The 12,265-nt window shown below is 37.3% G+C and overlaps 1 protein-coding gene and 1 long non-coding RNA gene across 3 annotated transcripts in view; one reads left to right on the forward strand and one right to left on the reverse strand.

The window, feature by feature from the left end:
- Nucleotides 1-12,265, forward strand: part of GRM5 (glutamate metabotropic receptor 5) — a 565,234-nt gene that overhangs the window by 431,862 nt on the left and 121,107 nt on the right. The window lies entirely within an intron of this gene.
- LOC116757904 overlaps nt 1-12,265 on the reverse strand; it is a 147,975-nt gene that overhangs the window by 18,887 nt on the left and 116,823 nt on the right. The gene's annotated exons all lie outside the window — the stretch shown is intronic.

Below are 12,265 nucleotides of genomic sequence, written 5' to 3' on the forward strand. Positions count from 1 at the left end.
CCCCGAGGGCATTTCTGGGGCTCTAATAATGTTCTGTTGCTTGAGCCAGGATGTATTTGTTTTAAGAAAAATTAATGTATGGTTATGATTTTTACCCTTTTCTGTGTTAATGTTTTAATTTAATAAGAGTTTACCTTAACCAACCCCCATCCAGATAAAAGTCCTCAGGCCACTATATCCAGTCTAACATTTCTTCCAGTCCACATTCTACCACAGTACTCTCCCACACACACTCCCACTCTCTCACCAGCTTTCTGCCACCATGTTGATTGATTCTTACCCCTTCCTTTCTCTGTAATCCTTACTTCCTTTCTTAATATTTCTACACACCAAAATAAATAAGTTACTTTGCCCCACAGAAGGCCATTTACTCCAGAGAAAAAAACAATGCCATCCCCATAGAGGATAAAGCAGCTACAGCAATGTAATTTTTTCCACTGTATTACACCAACATACAAACAGAAATTTCACATTGTTACACCAGCATGTAAACATGTTATGTTCCTTTTTCTCCATCAAATTATAAAGTTCTAGAGAAGAGAAAATGTCTTACTCATCTCTGCTTTCCAAATTCCTAACACAATGCCTTGTATATGGCAAGCATTTGATAAATATTGCTAAATAAATGTGACTTTATTTCTCTTAGACCTAGGTAGGGTTACAAGGGCTATAGAACCTAGAACAGTGGTTCCCAATCTGTGGGCTGCAAGTCCCAGGGGTCACTGTTGATTTGTTGACTGGGTCTAGAATTCTTAGGTGGTTGAGCACTGTCAGTAGACCGAACTTTGTCTTGCATATCCTTGTGTGAACATGTGTGTGTTTATACACACATGCACCTTATTTTTATGCACAAGCTGTTGCAGTTAACAAATTATAAATTAATTTTTAAATTACTGAAATCATAGTAATTTCTTTCTACTATGTGTTTTCTACAACAAAAGATACTAAAGGTACAAATAACGTTTATGGAGTGTCTGTAACATTTTGACATTAAAACAATTTCCTTTATTTAAAAAGGCTGGTTCAGGGCTTCCCTGGTGGCGCAGTGGTTGAGAGTCCGCCTGCCGATGCAGGGGACGCGGGTTCCTGCACCGGTCCGGGAAGATCTCACATGCAGTGGAGCGGCTGGGCCCGTGAGCCATGGCCACTGAGCCTGCGCGTCCGGAGCCTGTGCTCCAAAACGGGAAAGGCCACGACAATGAGAGGCCCGCGTACCGCAAAAAAAAAAAAAAAAAGGCTGATTCCACTAGCGTGGCAGTGTTTCTTTTCCCTTTCTGTTGCAGTAAGTTTCCAGATGGAGGTGTCCACATTTTCTCTAATAAAAATGTCTCATGAGGGACTTGAGGTAGGTTAGTTACAGGTTACCTCCTTACCAGAATTTTTTTCCTGCCATCTTGTTTGCTTTTAAATTGCTTTTTAGTAGTTTAGCCATTACTCAAAACACTTCAGCATCTCTCCATATTGAAAACATGGCTGGAAAAGCCAAAACAGTGCATTGAGAGGAAAGAATTGTCTGGTAAGAGTAGCTGGACTACAGGAAAACTTTCACAAGGGCTAAACAAAATAAACTGAGTGTCACAGCTACCCCCAAATTAGAGGTTTCTTGTCATAATGTACACCAACCTGTTGAAAAAGGACAAATTTTGTGTAAAACAAATTTAAGTATCTTTCTTTAATCTAGCGTCCCCTTTTCTTTGTTTGTTTTACTACGTATAAACAAACTACGTATAAACTCATCTTTTTATGTAATGCTGATTCGCACATACTTCAGGAAAAGACTACACTAGAACAATATTAATAACCATATATTTAAGAAGAAATTTCATCACATTATATTAGTGTATATGGTGAAAACTGCTGAACAGATGCCAATGCAGGGGACACGGGTTCGAGCCCTGGTCCGGGAATATCCCACATGCCGTGGAGCAACTAAGCCCGTGTGCCACAACTACTGAGCCTGTGCTCTAGAGCCCACGAGCCACAACTACTGAGCCCATGTGCCACAACTACTGAAACCCACATGCCTAGATCCTATGGTCCACAACAAGATAAGCCACCACAATGAGAAGTCTGTACACCACAAAGAAGAGTAGCCCCCGGTTTCCGCAACTAGAGAAAAAAGTCCCGTGCGCAACAACGAAGATCCAATGCAGCCAAAAACAACAACAAAGAAATGTACTCAGAGAAATCCCCAGAAGAAAGCCCCTTGAATCAGAAACTGCAAAGGCTTCCAAACTCTTAATACACTGGAACTGAAACCCAAGATGTATTACAAATATTTAAAAGAAACCAAAGAGAGACCTGAGAAGCTTGCTGAATCAGTCACTTGAGGCACTGGATTTAGACCCAGAAGATCTATATTAAAAAACTTAACCTGTAGCTGATACTAGGTCTCCGTGAGTCTCAGTCTTCTCCTGTGTGAGTTGGGGATGATTATTAAAAACAACACCTAACTCACAGGACTCGAGAGAGGCTTAAATAGGATGATGTATGGGAAGAAAATGCCTGCTTCCAACAAAGATGAAATAATAGATACTGGATTTATTCTCTTGCTTGAAATAACAACAACAAAATAAGACAAAGTATATAAAACAATAGTCTTCAAGACACTGGACAGCAAGCAGTGAAGGAAAGTTATTCTTAAGAGACAGAAAATAAATGAGGTGAGCCCTCTGAGCTGAGAAGATGGAACTGTGAGTTCAGAGAGACCAAGGAAGCTAGAGTTTGCAGAGCACAGGAACAAAGAGGAGAGAGCGGCACGAAAAGAGAACTCTGGGGATCTGCAGAAGCTCCTTCTTGAGTATTCAACTGAGTGTTGATCACTACATGCATGGGAGGATAATACTTGAGACCCGGGAAAGAACCACCCCAAAGGATTAGAACAGTGCTCCTGGCACCCACATGAGACAATGAACAGTGTCTGTCCCCAGCAGTTAGACTGGAAAAATTTACAATTCTTTAGGCTAAAATACTTAGGGGAAACTGTATATCTGTATAACTAGATATATTAGAAAAGAAGAATATTTCAACTCAATGACCACAGATCCACCTTAAGAAATTTGGAAAAGAAGAACAAATTAAACTCAGAGTGAGTAGAAGAATGAAAGTAATAGATCAGAGGGAAAAATCAATGGAATCTAAAACAGAAATACAATAGAGCAAATCAATGGAACTAAAGCTTGGTTCTTTGAAAAGATCAATAAAATTGAAAAAATAGACTGATCAGGAAAAGAGAGAAAACACAAATTACCAACGTCAGAGATGAGAGAGGTAACATCACTACAGAGTCTACAGATACGAAAAGGATAATAAGGAAATATTTTTTAAAACACCTTTACCCAATAAACGTCAACTTAGATAAAACAGAGAAATCCCTTGAAATTCACAAACTATGTATGAGAGTTCACAGAAGACAGCCAGAATAGTCTTATATACAGTAAAGAAATTAAATTTGTAGTTAAAAACTTTACCACACACAAAAAAACCATCTAGGCTATACCGTTTCACTGGTGAATTGCCACCAAATATTTAAGGAGGAACTGCTACAAATTCTACATAAACTCTACCAGAAAATTAGAGGCAAGAATACTTCCCAATTCAATTAATGAGGTCAGTGTTACCTTGATACCCAAATCAGACCAAGATGATCACAAGAAAAAAAACTACAAACCAATATACTTCATAAATATTGGTATAAATATTCCAAACAAAACTTTAGCAAATTATATCCAACAAATGTAAAAAGTATACTATATTATGACCAAGTAGGATTTATCCCCAAATGTAAGGTTGATTAAATATGCAATTATTGATAAATGTAATTTATTTTATTAAAAACCTAAAAAATTGTAAAATGTGTGAAAACCTAATATTGATTTCTGATAAAATTCTCAGCAAACCAGGACTAGACAGAAACTTCCTCAAGCTAATAAGTTTTTCCCCTATGATCAGGCAAAGAGATTAACTCTTACCACCAGAGATGATAGTCAGTGAAATATACATCAACTAAAGAAATTAAAGGCAGCCAGATTTGAAAAATAAAACTGTCTTTATTAACAAATTGCATGATTTCTTGCCTAGAAAATCCAATGGTGTCTGCAAAAAGTTCTAGTGAGTTTATTAAGTTTGCATTTTGCAAGATTAATACACAGAAGTTCTATACAGTAACAGTAAACAGAAAAGTAAAATTAAAAATTAGTACTACTTAGGGAGATTGGTTCAAGATGGTGAAGCAGACGGACGAGCTCTCACTCCCTCTTGCGAGAGGACCAGAATCACAACTAACTGCTGAACAATCATTAAGAGGTAGACACTGGAACTCACCAGAAAAGATACCCCACATCCAAAGACAAAGGAGAAGCCACAATGAGATGGTAGGAGGGGCGCAATCACAATAAAATCAAATCCCATAAATGCTGGATGGGTGACTCACAAACTGGAGAACACTAATACCACAGAAGTCCACCCACTGCAGTGAAGGTTCTGAGCCCCTTGTCAGGCTTCCCAACATGGGGGTCCAGCAATGGGAGGAGAAATTCCTAGAGAATCAGACTTTGAAGGCTAGCAGGATTTGACTGCAGGACTTCAACAGGACTGAGGGAAATAGAGACTCCTCTCTTGGAGGGCACACACAAAGTAGTGTGTGCATCGGAACCCAGGAGAAGGAGCAGTGACCCAACAGAATATTGAACCAGACCTACATGCTAGTGTTGGAGGGTCTCCTGAGAGGCGGGGGTGGCTGTATCTCACTGTGAGGACAAGGACACTGGCAACATCAGTTCTGGGAAGTACTCCTTGGCGTGAGCCCTCTCAGAGTCTGCCATTAGCCCCAAAAAAGAGCCTGGGAAGGTTCCAGTGTTGGGTTGCCTCAGGCCAAACAACCAACAGGGAGGGAACCCAGCCCCACACATCAGCAGACAAGTGGATTAAAGTTTTACTGAGATCTGCCCACCAGAGCAACAGCCAGCTCTACCCACAACCAGTCCTTCCAATCAGGAAACTTGCGCAAGCCTCTTAGATAGCCTCATCCACCAGAGGGCAGGCAGCAGAAGCAAGAATAACTACAATCCTGCAGCCTGTGGAACAAAAACCACATTCACAGAAAGACAGGCAATATGAAAAGGCAGAGGGCTATGTACCAGATGAAGGAACAAGATAAAACCCCAGAAAAACAACTAAATGAAGTGGAGATAGGCAACCTTCCATAAAAAGAATTCAGAATAATGAGTGAAGATGATCCAGGACCTCAGAAAAAGACAGGAGGCAGAGATTGAGAAGATGCAAGAAATGTTTAACAAAGACCTAGAAGAATTAAAGAACAAACAAACAGAGATGAACAATACAATAACTGAAATGAAAACTACACTAGAAGGAATCAATAGCAGAATAACTGAGGCAGAAGAACGGATATGTGACCTGGAAGACAGAATGGTGGAATTCACTGCTGCAGAACAGACTAAAGAAAAAAGAATGAAAAGAAATGAAGACAGCCTAAGAGACCTCTGGGACAACATTAAACGCAACAACATTCGCATTATAGGGGTCCCAGAAGAAGAGAGAGAGAAAGAACCAGAGAAAATATTTGAAAAGATTATAGTCGAAAACTTCCCTAACATGGGAAAGAAAATAGCCACCCACGTCCAGGAAGTGCAGAGAGTTGCATACAGGATAAACCCAAGGAGAAACGTGCTGAGACACATAGTAAATCAAATTGGCAAAAATTAAAGACAAAGAAAAATTATTGAAAGCAGCAAAGGAAAAATGACAAAAACCATACAAGGGAACTCCCATAAGGTTAACAGCTGATTTCTCAGCAGAAACTCTACAAGCCAGAAGGGAGTGCCATGACATATTTAAAGTGATGAAAGAGAAGAAACTACAAGGAGGACTACTCTACCCAGCAAGGATCTCATTCAGACTCGATGGAGAAATCAAAAGCTTTACAGACAAGCAAAAGCTAAGTGAATTCAGCACCACCAAACCAGCTCTACAACAAATGCTAAAGGAACTTCTCTAACTGGGAAACACAAAAGAAAAGGACCTACAAAAACAAACCCATAACAATTAAGAAAATGGTAACAGGAACATATATATCGATAATTACCTTAAACGTGAATGTATTCAATGCTCCAACCAAAAGACACAGGCTCACTGAATGGATACAAAAAGAAGACCCATATATATGCTGTCTACAAGAGACCCACTTCAGACCTAGGGACACATACTGACTGAAAGAGAGGGGATGGAAAAAGATATTCCATGCAAATAGAAATCAAAAGAAAGCTGGAGTAGCAATACTCAGATAAAATAGACTTTAAAATAAAGAATGTTACAAGAGACCAGGAAGGTCACTACATAATGTTCAAGGGATCAATCCAAGAAGAAGATATAACAATTATGAATATATATGCACCCAACATAGGAGCACCTCAATACATAAGGCAACTGCTAACATCTATAAAAGAGGAAATCGACAGTAACACAATAATAGTGGGGGACTTTAACACCTCACTTACACCAATGGACAGCTCATCCAAACAGATAACTAATAAGGAAACAGAAGCTTTAAATGACACAGTAGACCAGATAGATTTAATTGATATTTATAGGGCTTTCCATCCAAAAACAGCAGATTACACTTTCTTCTCAAGTGCACATGGAACATTCTCCAGGATAGATCACATCTTGGGTCACAAGTCAAGCCTCAGTAAATTTAAGAAAATTGAAATAATATTAAGCATCTTTTCTGACCACAACACTATGAGATTAGAAATCAATTACAGGGAAAAAAACATAAAAAACACAAACACATGGAGGCTAAACAATACATTAGTAAATAACGAAGAGATCACTGAAGAAATCAAAGAGGAAATCAAAAAGTACCTAGAGACAAATGACAATGAAAACTCGATGATCCGAAACCTATGGGATGCAGCAAAAGCAGTTCTAAGAGGGAAGTGTATAGCTATACAAGCCTACCTCAAGAAACAAGAAAAATCTCAAATAAACAATCTTACCCTACACCTAAAGGAACTAGAGAAAGAAGAACAAACAAAACCCAGAGTCAGCAGAAGGAAAGAAATCATAAAGATCAGAGCAGAAATAAATGAAATAGAAACAAAGAAAACAATAGCAAAGATCAGTAAAACTAAAAGTTGGCTCTTTGAGAAGATAAACAGTATTGATAAACCATTAGCCAAACTCATCAAGATAAAGAGGGAGATGACTCAAACCAATAAAATTAGAAATGAAAAAGGAGAAGTTACAACAAACACCACAGTAATACAAAGCATCCTAAGAGACTGCAAATCTATGCCAATAAAATGGACAACCCGGAAGAAATGGACAAATTCTTAGAAAGGTATAACATTCCAAGACTGAAACAAGAAAAAACAGAATATATGAACAGACCAATCACAAGTAATGAAATTAAAACTGTGATTAAAAATATTCCAACAAACAAAAGTCCAGGACCAGATGGCTTCACAGGTGAATTCTATCAAACATTTAGAGAAGAGCTAACACCCATCCTACTCAAACTCTTCCAAACACTTGCAGAGGAAGGAACACTCCCAAACTCATTCTGTGAGGACACCATCAACCTGATACCAAAACCAGACAAAGATACTACAAAAGAAGAAAGTTACTGATGAATACAGATGTAAAAATCCTCAACAAAATACTAGCAAACAGAATCCAACACCACATTAAAAGGATCATACACCACGATCAAGTGGGATTTATCCCAGGGATGCAAGGATTCTTCAATATATGCAAATCAATCAATGTAATACACCATATTAACAAAGTGAAGAATAAAAACCATATGATCATCTCAATAGATGCAGAAAAGGCTTTTGACAAAATGCAACACCCATTTATGGTAAAAACTCTCCAGAAAGTAGGCATAGAGGGGACCTACCTCAACATAATAAAGGCCATATATGGCAAACCCACAGCAAACATCATTCTCAGTGGTGAAAAACTGAAAGCATTTCCTCTAAGATCAGGAACCAGACAAGGATGTCCACTCTCACCACTATTACTCAACATAGTTTTGGAAGTCCTAGCCATGGCAATCAGAGAAGAAAAAGAAATAAAAGGAATACAAATTGGAAAAGAAGAAGTAAGACTGTCACTGTTTGCAGATGACATGATACTATACATACAGAATCCTAAAGATGCCAACAGAAAACTACTAGAGCTAATCAATGAGTTTGGTAAAGTTGAAGGATACAAAATTAATTCACAGAAATCTCTTGCATTCCTATACACTAATGATGAAAAATCTGAAAGAGAAATTAAGGAAACACTCCCATTTTGCCATTGCAACAAAAAGCATAAAATACCCAGGAATAAACCTACCAAGGGAGACAAAAGACCTGTATGCAGAAAGCTATAAGACACTGATGAAAGAAATTAAAGATGATACAAACAGATGGAGAGATATACCATGTTCTTGGATTGGAAGAATCAATATTGTAAAAATGACTATACTACCCAAAGCAATCTACAGATTCAATGCAATCCCTATCAAATTACCAATGGCATTTTTTACAGAACTAGAATAAAAATATCTTAAAATTTGTATGGAGACACAAGAACCCCGAAGAGCCAAAGCAGTCTTGGAGGAAAATAATGGAGCTGGAGGAATCAGACTCCCTGACTTCAGACTATACTACAAAGCTACAGTAATCAAGACAATATGGTACTGGCACAAAAACAGAACACAGATCAATGGAAGAGGATAGAAAGCCCAGAGATAAACGCACGCACCTGTGGTCACCTGTCTACAACAAAGGAGGCAAGGATATACAATGCAGAAAAGACAGTATCTTCATTAAGTGGTGCTGGGAAAACTGGACAGCTACATGTAAAAGAATGAAGCTAGAACACTCTCTAACACTATACACAAAAATAAACTCAAAATGGATTAGAGAACTAAATGTAAGACTGGACACTATAAAACTCTTAGAGGAAAACATAGGAAGAACACTCTTTGACATAAATCTCAGCAAGATCTTTTTTGATCCACCTCCTAGAGTCATGGAAATAAAAACAAAAATTAAAAATTGGGATCTAATGACACTTAAACGCTTTTGCAAAGCAAAGGAAACTACAAACAAGACAAAAAAGACAACCCACAGAATGGGAGAAAATATTTGCCAACGAATCAACAGACAAAGGTTAACCTCCAAAATATATAAATAGCTCACGCAGCTCAATATTAAAAGAACAAACAACCCAATCCAAAAATGGGCAGAAGACCTAAATAGACATTTCTCCAAAGAAGACATACAAATGGCCAAGAAGCATATGAAAAACTGCTCAACATCACTAATTATTAGAGAAATCAAAACTACAATGAGGTATCACCTCACACCAGTTAGAATGGGCATCATCAGAAAATCTACAAACAACAAATGCTGGAAAGGGTGTGGAGAAAAGGGAACCCTCTTGCACTGTTGGTGGGAATGTAAATTGATACAGCCACTATGGAGAATAGTATGGAGGTTCCTTAAAAAACTAAAAATAGAATTACCATATGACCCAGCAATCCCACTACAGGACATATACCCAGAGAAAATCATAATTCAAAAAGACACATGCACCCCAACGTTCACTGCAACACTATTTACAATAGCCAGGTCATGGAAGCAACCTAAATGCCCATTGACAGACAAATGGATAAAGAAGATGTGGTACATATATACAATGGAATATTACTCAGCCATAAAAAGGAACGAAATTGGGTCATTTGTAGAGATGTGGATGAATCTAGAGACTGTCATACAGAGTGAAGTAAGTCTGAAAGAGAAAACCAAATATCGTATATTAACACGTATATGTGGAACCTAGAAAAATGGTAGAGATGAACCAATTTCAGGGCAGAAATTGAGACACAGATCTAGAGAACAAACTTATGGACACCAATGGGGGAAAGCAGTGGCAGGGTTGGTGGTGGTGTGATGAATTGGGAGACTGGGATTGACAGGTATATACTAATATGTATAAAATAGATAATAAGAACCTGCTGTATAAAAAAATTTTTATAAGTTAGTACTATTTAAAATAATATTAAAAATGTGAAATACTGAGGGGTATATCTGGCAATAGACATGCAAGTCTTTATGCTGAAAACTACAAAGCGTCACTCAGAAAACTGATGATGATTTAAATAAATTTTTAAAAAAAGAGATACACTGTGTGTACATATCAGGAAACTCAATAACGTTAAGATGTCAATTCTCCCAAATTTATCTATGGATTTGAAGAATTCCAATTAAACTCTTAGTAGTCTTTTTTAAACAGAAACTGACAAACCAATTAAATATATTTTATGGAAATGCAAAGGAACTAGAATACTGAAAACAACTCTCAAAAAAAAAGAAGAAAGTTGGTGGATTAACACTACCTGACTTCAAGACTCAGTCTAAAAATAGAGTAATCAAAACGGTGTGGTAACAGCATAAAGATAGAGAAATAGATCAACAGAACAGAATAGGGAATTCAGAAAAAGACCCACGTGTATACGGAAAACTGGTTTGACAAAGGTATACAAGCAATTCAGAGAAATGATGGCACTGGAAAATCTGGATGGCCATTAGTCCAATGGAATATTGCTCAAATCAACAGAAAGCAGTAAACCATGGATACACCTAGCAATGTAGCGAATCTCAAAATAATTATGCTGAATGAAAGAAACCAGGAAAAGGAAGATAAACACTGGATGAGTCAATTTCTATGAAACTTTATAAAAATATAAAGTAATCTATGGTGACAGAACACAGATCAATGGTTGCCTGGGGATGGGAGGCATTAAGAAGTCCATGAGGAAAATCTTGGAGGTGATGGATACATTCATTATCTTGTTTGCCGTAATGATTTCACAAAAGGACACATAAATGAAAACTTACCAAGTTGCTCACTTTCAATATGTGCAGTTCACCGTATGTCAATTTTATTTTAATAAAGCTTTTAAGAGGTATTTAAGTATATATATAGTATATAAATTATATAATAGTATATTATATTTTATACAAATTATATAATAATATATAATATTAGAATATGTATAAAATATGTATTATATAATTTTTTTTACAGATTTAGTCTCAGGCTTCAGAGAATTCCAGCAAATAACTGAATTCTTCCTCTCTTATATCTTTTGTAACTTTGATGCCCATAGTGAAACAGAAATTTATTTTATAGAAGGAATTTTTCCTCTTGCTTTTAATCCCTAAGCTCATCCCTTTTGAGATGCCCAGTGCAGCATTCTCTCCTGGAGCTGACTCAGGAAGCGGTACTGAGTGACAGAAGAGCTTCGGAGTGAGGACCTGTGCTAAATTCAGTTCCACCACTCACTCACTCTGTAACCTTGGGCTAGTTACTTAGCCTTGCCTTCTTTATTTATACAATTTAGATAATACTTATACTTTAGATTCATTATGAAGATAAAACAAGATGGTATATGTAAAGAGTCTATAAAAGGATCTCTAGAAATGTTCTATTGTACCTTACGCTTATAAAGTTATCACAATAGAGTGTGCTTTAGAAAATACTGGCATTTACATTACTGTGAAAAAGAACTGCACCATATGGTATTAGTAAATATATTTTCCAATAATCTCATGGCTAGAAGTGATGATTAACAGCATATTATTAGCATACAACATAAAAAGAAAACCACAAATGTTTCCTCTGCCTCTTGGTGGCCCTGGTCTTCATATTAATATAGGTGTTTTAGTCTAGTATACCTGCCTTATAACCAATGCCATTCCCTGAGGCACTATATAGAGCTAATCTTAACTCTAATCTTATGGCTCAGTGTCAGATGCTATATAGAGTTTATCTACATCACCACAGCAACTGTGTGGGATGGTTGTCGCCACAACCCACATGGTTGGCCTGGAGTTTTGACATTTCGGTAATTGCCAATGTCACAACCTTTAAAAATTGTAGGCAACTGCCACCCAGGCCATATGGCTACTAAATAAAGAAGCTATTGTCCCCTAAAGCTGTGACGGGCATTGAGGTGACAAGAGAGCTTCTGTCAAAGACATGGTCACTGAGAAAATGATGTGAAGAGCTTGACTATTAAAAGATGATGTGTATTAGCAAGTTATCATTGCACCCTTACAACATGCTGGGGTGGAAACCAGAGGAAGCATATGATCTGGTACTTGACTTCAAGGTATCAATATAAAAGAATAAAGGATGTACTATTAAAACTAGATAACTTATTTATCTCTTCAGCAAATACTTA

Source organism: Phocoena sinus, chromosome 8 (genome assembly GCF_008692025.1).
Source record: "Phocoena sinus isolate mPhoSin1 chromosome 8, mPhoSin1.pri, whole genome shotgun sequence".
NCBI classification, from domain to species: domain Eukaryota; kingdom Metazoa; phylum Chordata; class Mammalia; order Artiodactyla; family Phocoenidae; genus Phocoena; species Phocoena sinus.